At 34.7% G+C, this 12,686-nt stretch overlaps 1 non-coding gene across 1 annotated transcript; it reads left to right on the top strand.

Annotated features, from left to right (window-relative positions):
- The first annotated feature begins 6,362 nt into the window (after positions 1–6,362).
- On the top strand, positions 6,363–6,436 carry TRNAR-UCU (transfer RNA arginine (anticodon UCU)). The gene has a single exon. It is a non-coding gene; the product is annotated as a tRNA-Arg (tRNA).
- Positions 6,437–12,686: the final 6,250 nt, after the last annotated feature.

Genomic DNA, 12,686 nt, shown 5'->3' with positions numbered 1-12,686 from the left:
TTTTATTGTAGCATTATTTATACAATCACGCATTAGAGGCTTTCCTTTCTTCTGCTCTCTTCTTTTGCTCCGCAGGCTTCAAATTGTGTTTCTTTGCAAATCTCTGATTTCGAAGAAATTTTGCATCAACCTGAAATTGAGAAATACCTTTTACATTTGACCTGTAATGGGGGTAATTGAAGAATTTAAGGGGCTAGGTACAGCTTAAAGGAGTAAAATTTTGGAAATATTAAACATTTTTTCTTCTCCATTATTCTATCTTGTACAATAATGAAAATTAGTATGTGTAAAACACTGTCTTGTTATATGATAAAAACATGTTTTTACGATTTTTAAAAAATTATTTATTTACTGGTATTTATTTTTTTTCAAAGTTCACTGTGCAGTAATGAAGCATTTCCCTCATAACTCAAAAAGTATCCAACATTCTGTAATGAAATTTTTTGTGTGTATTTATGCATGTCATATCTACAATATAATGCAGAATCACTTCTCTACATTTGATAGATTGTCTGATAAAAAATAAATTCATTAAAAAAAAGGTCAAATATCTAACACACAATAAAAAAAAATTGTTAAGGAATGTAGTTGAAAGAGCATGATATTGTAAACATGAGTTTCAGCAATAAAATAAAAGAAAACATGAAAAAGTTAACAAGTTTATGAGTTATGAGGGAAACACTTATCACTAGAGCTAGGATTTATATGTAGTTTGAGTTAAGAATGAAGCCGAGTATAGTTGAGTCGATGTGATGCTGGTTAAGAAGGTTTTAAGCCTGGTTGAAAAGACTCGAAATGCAAGAAAAGTCACAAGGACTAGACAATGCAGCTTATAAACCCCCCCCCCCCACTGTTTTATCAGTAGCAGTTGAGAGGATTAAAGACCCTTAGCGGGTAACTAACGGAAGTACTGAATGACAAGAATGGCAAATAAGAGTGGGGGGGGGGGCATGGCTTGCATGTTTATAAACTATACCGACTAAAAATATTAGCTATTACTACATACGAATCCTAGCTCTACTTATCACTGCACAGTGAACTTTGAAAATATATATATATAATATATTTTTAATCATAAAACTATTTTTTTTTCATACAGCAGAAGGATAGTGTTTTACACATACCAATTTTCATTATTGTAAAAGATACAGTAATGGAGGAAAAAAAATGTTGAATATTTCCAAAAATTTTACTGCTGTAAACTATACCTAACCCCTTAAACTTACCCTCAAAATTTCCAAAAAAATTTTATATGGTAACATTTTCTTTAATTTATTTCTTGCTTTCCACTGTGGCATAACGGTAGTGGTCATTACTGCTAACTGAATTTCATGCCCAGTAGGGAAATGAAACCAATCTCCCTCCTATGGGAAATAGAGAAGTGTCCCTTGTCACCTTGCACTGCCTTTACATCAATGACCCACCTGATGTGTTACTTACAAATGGCTTTTTAAGGAACCCAAAGGTTCATTTCCGCCCTCACATAAGTCCGCCATCGGTTCCTACCAAGATTAATCCAGTTTCTATCATATCCCACCTCCCTCAAATCTATTTTAATATTATCCTCCCATCTATGCCTTGGCCTCCCAAAACGTCTTTTCCCCTCAGGTCTTCTAACACACTATATGCATTTCTAAATGTGTACGCAATTTAAAACAGACCAAAGAAACACAATGGTCAGCACATGCTTACTGTGCTGCACAAGTCAGAACAGGCACAAAGAGAAGCTGGGAAAATTTCAGTATATGGATTCCTCACTGACAATTGAGACAGGGAGATCAAAAACCCACTAACCCCAAGTTTTGACAAAATTAAATTATGCCGTGGTAAGAATAAACATGAGTATATAGTATATACTGGACTTTTTTTAGTATATACTCTTGTTAGTAAGAATAAAAACATTTGAGTACCTACTCATTTTTGATTACATACTCATAACATGGAAGCATAGTAGAATATACTCAAGTGTCCATCTTGTACAGAATATATACTCAAGCATGATAAGAATAAAAGCTAGTATATTCTCATATTTATAAGTTCGTTCTCATATTATTCTGAGTATGGTTTGTAGCAGGCTCAATTCTGAATATTTGTTGATTTGTGTTCAGTTTAAAGTTAAATAAAAAAAAATGGCAGAATTTATGAGCGATGTAGTACCTCATGGAAAAATAGAGAAAAAGACGTGAACTCCAGAAGCCTTTAATGCTTCACAAAAGTGAATGTGAAATTGGTTAAACATGTATTTGTTCTTCATAAAAAAACATAACCTATAAAAATATGAATGGCTATCAAATTATAAGGTTAGATTGTATTGTTAAATATAATTAACAATTACAGTTTATTTTGTAAAATTTGAATTGCAAAATGCAATTACTTGTAACTTTAAATTATATATAAACTCTCTATAATAAAAAATAGAATTAGCATAACTGGAATTCTAGAAATGGATTGTAATCGCTATCCAACATCCCATAATGACAATTTCGCAGTAGTATTTTCTTGTTTCCTGTTTATTAACGTCACTTATCTGATTCACTCTCTTTTTCATGTTTATTTATTTATTCATTTATTTACTTATTTATTTGTTTATTTAATTTATTTATTTTATTATTTATTTACTTACTTATTTAATTATTTATAAAAAAAAATTGAGCATCACAGTGCAATGTGGTCAAAGAGGATAGGTAACACAAGTACATACTAACTTTTAAACGATCAAGAAGGCTGTAGAAATGAGTATATATTCAGTCCCCTAACTGCCCATTGTGCAACTCAAACCAAGAAATGGATTCGGAACACCTCAAAATCTGTGCTTCAGTGGCTGGTCATGATAATATCTTTGAAAAATATTGGAGTGCAAGAGGTCAAATGACTTTATTGTCAAACGCCTGGCATTAGAAAACAACAACAACATATTCACGTTAGGTAGAATGTCTTTATTCTTACGAATATGAGTATGTTCTAGTGGTTACGAGTATATAATCACAAGAAGTGCTCATACTCAAAAGTATAAACCTTGAGGAAGTACTTAAGCTTTATTCTTATTACCCATGGGCTGGATGATGCTTTTTAGTTTGTCCCGCATGCGTGGAAGGCAAGAATACACTAATATCGACATTCATCTGCATTCTGGGGGCTGTTTTAAAACTCGTGGAAGTCAGAACTCCACTTACTCCATGGAATAAGAGAGTTTTTGCATTCCAAGCTTAATTTCCCGGTAGGTGGCAACACTATCGCTCAACCAGCTGAGTAAAGTGATATGATACGGTATTCAGAATGTCACAAAAATCTATGAAATCCATGTAAGACTATTAAAGGCACAATATCTAGTCGATTAACTTCCAGAAACCCAATACAGATGCACCATTCCCCAGTCAACTAAAGTACAATTCAGCATTGCCATTGAAAGAAGAAAGGAAAAGGACTTGCAAAATTTAATGCACCTTATTTCTGAGGAAAGTAGGATGAATTACCAAACTCTGTTTGCGGATAGTAATAATCTAGAATCTAAATGCACAGGAAGAACATGAGAGTGAGAGAAAAAACAGAATCTGTAACACAAATGAGACTGTGTTAACATTTTAATATTGTTTGTGGTTTTATTTGTATATTTTGATGTGCTTTATGGTAATTTGTGATTTTCTGCCTCATATAGCCTATTTGAAATTTACAAAAAAATGTAGCAATGTTAATCTTAATAATAAACTTCCATTTTCTCATATATTCCAATGTTTCATGTTATCTTTTTTTCTTCACATGGCTCATATTTATTCTTACTTACTGGCTTTTAAGGAACCCGGAGGTTCATTGCCACCCTCACATAAGCCCATTGGTCCCTATCCTGAGCAAGATTAACCCAGTCTCTACCATCATATCCCACCTCCCTCAAATCCATTTTAGTATTATCTTCCCATCTACGTCTCGGCCTCCCCAAAGATCTTTTTCCCTCAGGCCTCCCAACTAACACTCTATATGCATTTCTGGATTCGCCCATACATGCTACTCACTTTTCTTAATTCATACACTGTGGAAGTCAGAAAACCACTAACTCCAGCAGTGTTTATTTCAAATTGTGGCGTAAGATAATGTAAAAATTTAGGTTTTGAAGTATTTAATTGGTAAAGAATGTAATTTTACACAATATTAATAGATAAATGTATAATACTTAAAGTTAGTAAGAGAAATAATAAGTTTTTTCTCTCTCCTGTAAAATTTGGTTTATTGGAGTTAGAAGTTTTTTATTTATATTTTAAAATACTAAAAAGAGCAGATTTGACTGCGTTTGTCGAATGCGCAACATAATGCTTACGAAAAGGCATTTTTCAGTGCCAATAATTTATTTTGTGTGCACAAGGTTGGAATTTTAAAGAGGGAAAGGAAGGAATCCGTGTTCTGAAATTTATCCCAAGACGGGAGACTTTGTTGAGTACACTATATCTTGGACATGAAGAAATTAATCACAAACATGTTATTCTATAGACTAGTCAAAAGTAATACTTACACCCCTAGTTGATTCATGTCTGTACCGCTTTGGTTTCTTAATGCCATTTCGATGAGCTTTTCTATCTGTAAAAAACACAATGATAAAGTAACATTACTAACAAGAACCGTTATGTCGTTAGTTATTTCATTGTAACAACGGTGAAATTATTCAAAGCCCATAATCTGAAAGATTCTGGTTCCCGTCGCTCACTGAGTATGCGCATTCGACACCTCGTAAAGAACTTAGCTGCACCAATTTTCCTTCGATATTTATTGTATTTAATTACAGTTTGTGTAATACACTACATATGTGGCCGTTGTAAAAATTGTGAGGTGTAAAATTGAATTATTTTCTTCATGAACGTCTGCCAATGGAAAGGGTTTGGGGGGGGGGGGGAGTTTACTTCTGTAAAGCCTTTCAATTTTCAATCTGGAATGACTTTGCTCACCGGTAGGCCAACTCAAATCTATACATGCATTTTCACTTCGTGATCTATTCCGTTACAATTTCACAAAATGCCGATGTGCTCGAAATCTAGACAGACAATTTTATTATTTTTATCATAAAGAAAATGTAGCATGGAACTATACAGGCCATACACATCCGGAAACGTTTGAAGTTAAATGCATCTCACACCGGACTTCTCTACTCCAAGATATTTTAAAAGATATTCCTAAAATAACCCCAATCACAGGAGATTATAACCTCCAAGCACAGGTCTAAGAGTTTTCCCTCAAATTACTTACTTTGATTGTGATTTGTGTGATTCTTGGATTTGGCCATCCTTACAACCTAACTCAATCTGTAATTACAAGATAAAATACGCAATTATAAGAACAAATTTTAAAAAATACTCATCGTGTAACGTGCACTGAACAATCATGTCACTAAGGTTAAGCACAATAATCACATATACACCGCAAAGAAACAATTTTATGAAAATGCGGTGTACTAAATAAAGCTAGAAATAATGTAATGTCACCTATTACTCGTAAATATAATTAAACATTCAAGATGAATTAGATAATTTACGATAGTAAAATCACCCATACCAACGGACTAAACAACACCAACACCGTAAGAACCGGAACCGGAAATGTGCGCTGTAAACGAGAAGGAGAAAAACGTTCTAGCATGAAACCAAAATTACCTCCAGTTTAGGATATACTTATGAAATCAAAGTAACTTCCTGGAAAATACCAATTCATTTTACTGTTAGTAAAAGAAACGAATTTTCTTATCTTATGGAGTTTTAGACGTAAATAATAAATATAAAATAGTTCTATTAGTTAAAGTTGCAGTGCTACCAACAGTATTAACATGGATAAATATAATAGGATGCGAAACTGCGGTCAGCACCATCTGGCAGTGGGGGGCTGAAATAAGTTGACCAGCGCGCAACGTCGTAGGTGGTGAACACTAGAACTACGTGTTGGGTACATTACCCAGAGTTCTCTATTTATCCGTTCGAGATATTGCTCGAGGACGAGAGATAAGATGGCAGACAGGAACTTGCTAAAATTGAACATAAAGTGATATTACGTGTGTGTATAAGCAGTGCATGTTAAACAGTGATGTTTATGGACGTTGTAAAAATACTGTTGTTGAATGTATATTGTAAAGTAATACTAATATAATAAATTGAACTATCTAAGTACTTCTTGCAGACTTTTCAATTGCGCTGTACAATAAATACCCAAAGAATACAATCACAATTATCTAACCTTTTGCTTTATTTTTTTTTGTCTGTGTCTGGTTATATTTTAATTGGGTAGTGTAAAATAGATCGTATCTTTTATCTTCCTGTTGGCTCCTGTAAGAATTTTCAGTAGAAGCTGCTGTGAGGAATAAAAATGTAAATGTTTTATTTTAAACTGTCGCCCTGGTTGGCTCAGTTGGTATAGCGCTGGCCTTCTATGCCCGAGATCGCGGGTTCGATCCCCGACCAGGCCGATGGTATTTAAGTATTCTTAAATACGACAGGCTCATGTCTGTAGATTTACTGGCATGTAAAAGAACTCCTGTGGGACAAAAATTCCGGCATACCGGCAACGCTGACATAACCTCAGCAGTTGCGAGCGTCGTTAAGGGGAGACTCCACTGAAAAATTCAACTTTTTTTCTTTGGTACCGATTGAAACCAAATTTTGACACCATGTTTAGTATATAAAAAGGTAATAATCCCCAAAATTTGAAGACTCAATCTTAGCTGGTTCCCTTTTTATTTAATTTTTTTTGTAATTTTTAGCAGTATCAAAAAATCCCACTTTCTATTATAAAACCTTAATTTTCATCCTCAATTTTTTTTAGGTTTATGCACAAGGAATAGTTCAACAGTCCTATGCATTCATTTGTTGAAAAATGTTATTTATTTACTTCCTGATATTTTTTAAAATTTTGAAATAATTTTTCGCTCTATAATTCATGCATAAAAATTATTAAAAAATAAACGAACAACTTATGTTACAATATTGATGCACAGAAGCATGCAAATATCCCCAAACTACTTGCTGTAAAAATTTCATTTAATTTGGTTAATATTTAGTATGAAAAAGTTGGTATTGAAATGAAAAAAACAAACTTACAGAAAAATGGATTTTTGTAAAATGACTATTTCTATGAGACACATACCCATTAAAATTCTCCTGCACCATATGTTTTTCCTTCCTGCTCCAGTAAGGCTTCTTCTTCATGCAATTTCATCTCCAAGGTTGCCTTTCTCTTGAATTTTTCCTTGTGAAGACTGCATCGTACACTCTGCTTCACACGTCGTCGATCCCTCGATAAGCAGATCTTCTTCTGGGAAGATGACAAAGGAGTGCTGAGTTCCCTGCTCTGTTCAGTCTTCAAACACCCCTTGTTAAATTGAGATACAGCTTCCACAAGACCCAAAAGTATCTTCTTTTGTGAAACAAAAGTTTCTTTGGGGCATTTGGACCAAATGACACTGTGTAAGCTTTCATTTGCATTTTGAGTCATGCCACCAGTACATCTTCCTAATAGTATGTCTGAGGCAAGCCTCTGATACACTGGCATTATTTTAGCCACAATAGATGTACTAAGTGGAGTATGAATATTGTCTCTATGACGTCCTGGAACTTCACCGAGTGCAATACATTTATTGTAAAAGCACCATGACAATTTACCTTTGGGACACTTTTTATGTTGTGGGTTTTCATCTGTGCTCATGCAATGATACAGTGTGGCATATACAGCTGTTTTCATTTTGTCGACATCAGGAACGTTATTGACAATTGCTGCCCTGTAATAATTTGTCAACTTCTTTATTGTCGACTCCTTGAGACTGCCATGTTGTTTCCCTCCCAAAGTTACTTTTTTTTTCTTCCAGTCTTTTACCATATTACGCAGACCAGTGCCCACACGCTTTGCAATATGGTTTACACATTCACGCTTTTCAATGGTGACATCTCCATAAATTTTCTGTGCCTTGAGATGTAAATGGGTTTTTGCATCTCCATCTGACACGAGCACAGTGTACCGGAACCCTGCTTCTTCTGATCGCCTCCACAGCTTCTCTGCTGCATGCATCTCCATTGCTGGGGACGAACCAGAGAAATTTTTCTCACATGTAGATATATGCCCTTCATTCCAAAAGAAAAATTCTGGACTGTCTTTGCCTAATAATTTTTCTGTAATAACACAGGCATGGCAGTATTTTGACATAATTTCAAAATCCACAACTAATCCAGTCAGGACATCAATAACACATCCTATGCCATAATTACTTTTGTGTCCTCTGGTGTGCCAGGTACCATCATAACTATCGGATATGTCAATTATTTCCTTTCCTTCTAATTCTGGATTTTCTTCAATATGGGCAAGCCTCACCCGGTCCCTAGCATCTTCAAGTGTTCTGTTACCAAATGAAGCAGCTTCTTTGCACACTAGTTCCAGTAACTTGTAATAATTGCTAGAACTCATCACATTCATGCTCATCCCTATACAGAACTGTTCCATGGCCCCATAGCCCTTCCCAAATCTTGAAAATGACTGCACCATTTTTTTATTTACATCAAATGCTCCCCTTGTTTTAGCATTCGTGGTTTCTAGTCTAGGGCTTGAAAAATGTTCATCCAACACTACATCACAGTTTGTACATTTTATAACAAGTCTGAAGGCAAACCCATGCTGCTCCCTTCTTTGTAACACAACTGTATATTGTGAACACTCATTACATAAGAGTTTGGAAAATAGAGACCTCAGTAAATCCATGTGTATAAACATATAATCACAATCTGAATGTGGTGTTTCATTTGTTGGAACTTCTGTTTCTAAATCAATTCCAATTTTCTTGGAGGTTGTACTTGGGACTGAACATGGTTTCTGCTTATTTTCTAAATTTATGTTTACACATTCATTAGGCAATGTTCTCAACTTCCAACGTTTTTCTGCCATTTGCTTGGCTTTGGCTCTCTTGGATATCTATCCACTTGTCACACCCATTTTGTGGTAATGTTTATATATCTATGTTATATACACGCTATGATATGATACGATAATACTATACACTATTTACACACACTATAGACACTAATTTTCACTATTTACACAATAACTAAAAAAAAAAAAAAAAACAAGAAAGAGAACTTCAATGTTACTAAATAAACACGAGAACATGCACAAAACATGCACAATTCACTGTTTACTACGATATTTACAACTCTACTATAATAAATAATGTAGTAATATAATAAAACTTATTCCAACAAATGGCAGTTTACACAAATCAACCGCAGAAAACGAAAAAAAAAAAAAAACTTTCAAAACAACTTTTGCATGACCATCACACAAACGTTTTGTTTATATCTGTAATGCAGATTTTTCTCACTAGAAACCGCCACATACGTCTAGAAAGTTCAGGAACCAACATTGAAACAGAAAGTTACTAGATTTGTGAAGACATATCAGTATTCATGGAAATAAAGTTAAAATTATTTTTGACAGCTCTCAACATGCCACGCCCCCTTGCAGCCCATAACTTAAATATTTTTTTTTTACATATTTCTAATTCGAATAAAGCCAAATCCTTTTGTGGTATGAAAGTACACATTCTAAAGTTGCAAAATAGCCAATAAAATTTTTTTGAAAAAAATTGAAGTTTTTGAGTGGAGTCTCCCCTTAAATAAAACATAACATTTATTTTAAATTGGGTTAGTTTTGAATATCGATGAGAGTGGGAGGGAATACTTTCTGCAGTTTAACATTTTCGTCACCAGGTGCGCTGCTAAATGCATGGAGTAATTACTCTTTTCGCTACTTGGTGCGCTGCTAGATGTAATAACGCTCCTCCTCCAACAGGTGGCAGCTAGATCATTTTCTACAACAGCGCCTCTAGTATGTGTTACGGCAAACTCGGTAAGTTTCGCATCCTATTATATATTCATCCATGATGTGGTCCTTGAGGGGTCTAAAGAGCAATCAGCGATGGTGGGGGGAGGGGAGGCGAATAAACCAGTAACAATTTATAAAAGCTACTTGTATTTTGCGTTAAATAAAACAACCGTTTCCTTTTAAAATTGACAAATTTCACATTATTGTACATAACTGAATCATTTTCTTTTAAAATAATTTATAAGAAATTTCACTTTTTTTTTTCCTTATATGGATGAGGGACCCAAAGGCTTGCACTGCAGCCTAAAGCTTATTATGCTTACAGCTTCTACTCTGTGAATGATTGGGTAGCCGAATGGCCATGCTCTTGTACAAGTACAGCATGTCGCATTGTGAACTTAACCGGGCTATGGTATGGATGATGATATGTGTATTAATGATGGCGAACTGAGTCCAAGGTCGAACGCCAAAAGTTACCCAGCAATTCTGCTTCAATTGGTTGAGAGAAAACACCGAAAAACCCCAACCAGGATTTGAACCTAGGCCCGCTTGTTTCACGGTCAGACGTTGTTAGTTCACAATGGTGGACCAAGCAAGTATTTAGTGTAAATAAATTGTTGCAGTTTTAAGCGAATTGTTTGAAATTAAAGCTCACAGATTTACATTTAACAGAAATATTCAAAATAACTTCCTGGAAATTACTAATTCATTTTACTGTTCGTAAAAGAAATGAAGTGACATTGCAGGGGTAGTGCAGTAAACTGTCTTTGCTTCACTCCCTCCCTCGCATCCTTGCCTTCTGAAAGATAAATTGTAAGGAATTGTGAACAGGAGAAAATTTTGGGGCTGAAAAAGATATTAAATGATAAACAACATTAAGATATATGGATCATATGTGGAGACAAGGTGTGCACTCATTTACCAGAAGAGATTCATTTAGTATATTTTAATTTTTATTCTTTGCACCATTTTAAATTCAGCATTGCCCATTTGCCATATCGCCTCTGTCTGTATGACCAGATTCCATGCAAAATTCTGGCCAGAGAAATTTAGATGAATTTCTATATGGATCAAGATCGAAATAAAGACAGCCATAACAATATATCGATTGCAAGGCCTCCAATCCCGTTAATACTCAAGACATAAATGAAATGGACGACAAGAAGCTTATTTTGTTATTTTTTCTTCCAGAGCTAATACATTTAAAACTACATCCTTCTCACAGTTACTCATTTTATATCCAGGTTTAGTCTAGAACACTACAAGGAAGTAAAGTTCTCACTCTACTCTAATAGCAAAGATAAGATAACTGCCTCCCATTGGAGGTAGCCCAGAAGGACTCAGTATACTCTGCTACATGAATTTTACAATATTAAATGTTTACATAAATTTTGTAGAAAGAAAATTAAAATAAACATATATGAATTATAAAGTGAAGAAAAAAAAAATTAAACAGAGTGAATATGATGACTCAGAATTTGGCAAGAGCATTTCAAAACTGAAGTTATGATGTCAGCAGTAAATGTTGTGGTAGTTCAAAAGTCTTCCTGAAGCTTTCAAAGAACTTGGGAATCACATCACGGGCTCCAATAAGAAGACCAATCACCTCAATGTCTTCAAGCAGGTATTTTGCTTTGAAGTAATCAACTGTTGGCAGATAAATGTTGATCTTTTCTTGATTGACATCCTCCGGCTGGCTACTCCCCATTTCAATCCTTATGGTAGGATCAATTATATATCCTTTCTTGGTAGTCTGGGAATACGCTATGATGTCAATAGTTTAGAGGAGCCATTAGTAGCAAGGCAAAAAACTTCCTCTTCTACTATCCAAGACTTTTTTCTTAAAGCAGTTGCAATTAAGGATCGAACATGATGGTGTCTGGCATTTCGGAGGAGTAAACCTCTGTTACACTGACCTTGGACGTGGGCAAGAGTTTCAGTCTCTGGGCAGCCATGTCTGCACCGGGATCCATCCAAAGAGCGACTAGGTACTCCTCTAACTGCTGCTAAATTGGCATTCATTTTGAGGCAGGTGATTAAATTCGGAAATGCTGACAAGTGAGCAAGACTACAACAAAAACCTGAATGGGCCGAACGAATCTGTTCCAGTGAGTGAGTGCCTACCTTAAGAGGAAAGTGGAAAATAATGAAGATAGGAGAATGCTGGGTTTGCAGTGAAACACCTGAATTTGGGCAGAAAACTATGAATGAATCAAGAAATTCTCATGGTAAAACAATATCAAGTAAAAATTGCCAGACTTGTCAATGTTTATGTTCATAAAGGTGACAATATATTATGTGCTCTCGTTATACATCAATAGATGTAAGTACTGTACACACAGGTATATTTGTGAATAAGCCAAGATTGGTCACGTGAGATGCATGGTCTACTCAATATCACAGCTATATAAATGTAATACAAGAACTAGCAGCTCAATGTACAAACAGTGATACAGCACTTATGATGAAGAGAATTACAATTATTTACATAAATGTATATAAATATTAAATACTATTTACAGAATGTTAAGTATAGCAAAGTTGGTCATTCTAATATTGTTTCACAATGTGACGTGAATATCTTACCAAGTAAAATACGAACGAAGGTTACCGACTCCACTAGCTCGAATTCATAACGTATAGCAGGTACACAGCTCATCGCTTATTTTTATAATACAGTATGAATTCCAAATTTATACATAATACAAGTACTTAGCGCGATAAGATTTTCTGAACCAAAACAACACGCGATTCAAAACTTTACCACAAAGAGAATAACCACTGTGAATATCACACACAATTTCTCTATACTGAAAGGTGGGATGTCCTACAATTCACTTCAGTGGCAGTAT

Source organism: Periplaneta americana, chromosome 5 (assembly GCF_040183065.1).
Source record: "Periplaneta americana isolate PAMFEO1 chromosome 5, P.americana_PAMFEO1_priV1, whole genome shotgun sequence".
Lineage (NCBI taxonomy): Eukaryota > Metazoa > Arthropoda > Insecta > Blattodea > Blattidae > Periplaneta > Periplaneta americana.
Note: the sequence above shows the minus strand (reverse complement) of the source record. Positions and strands in the feature narration are given on the sequence as shown.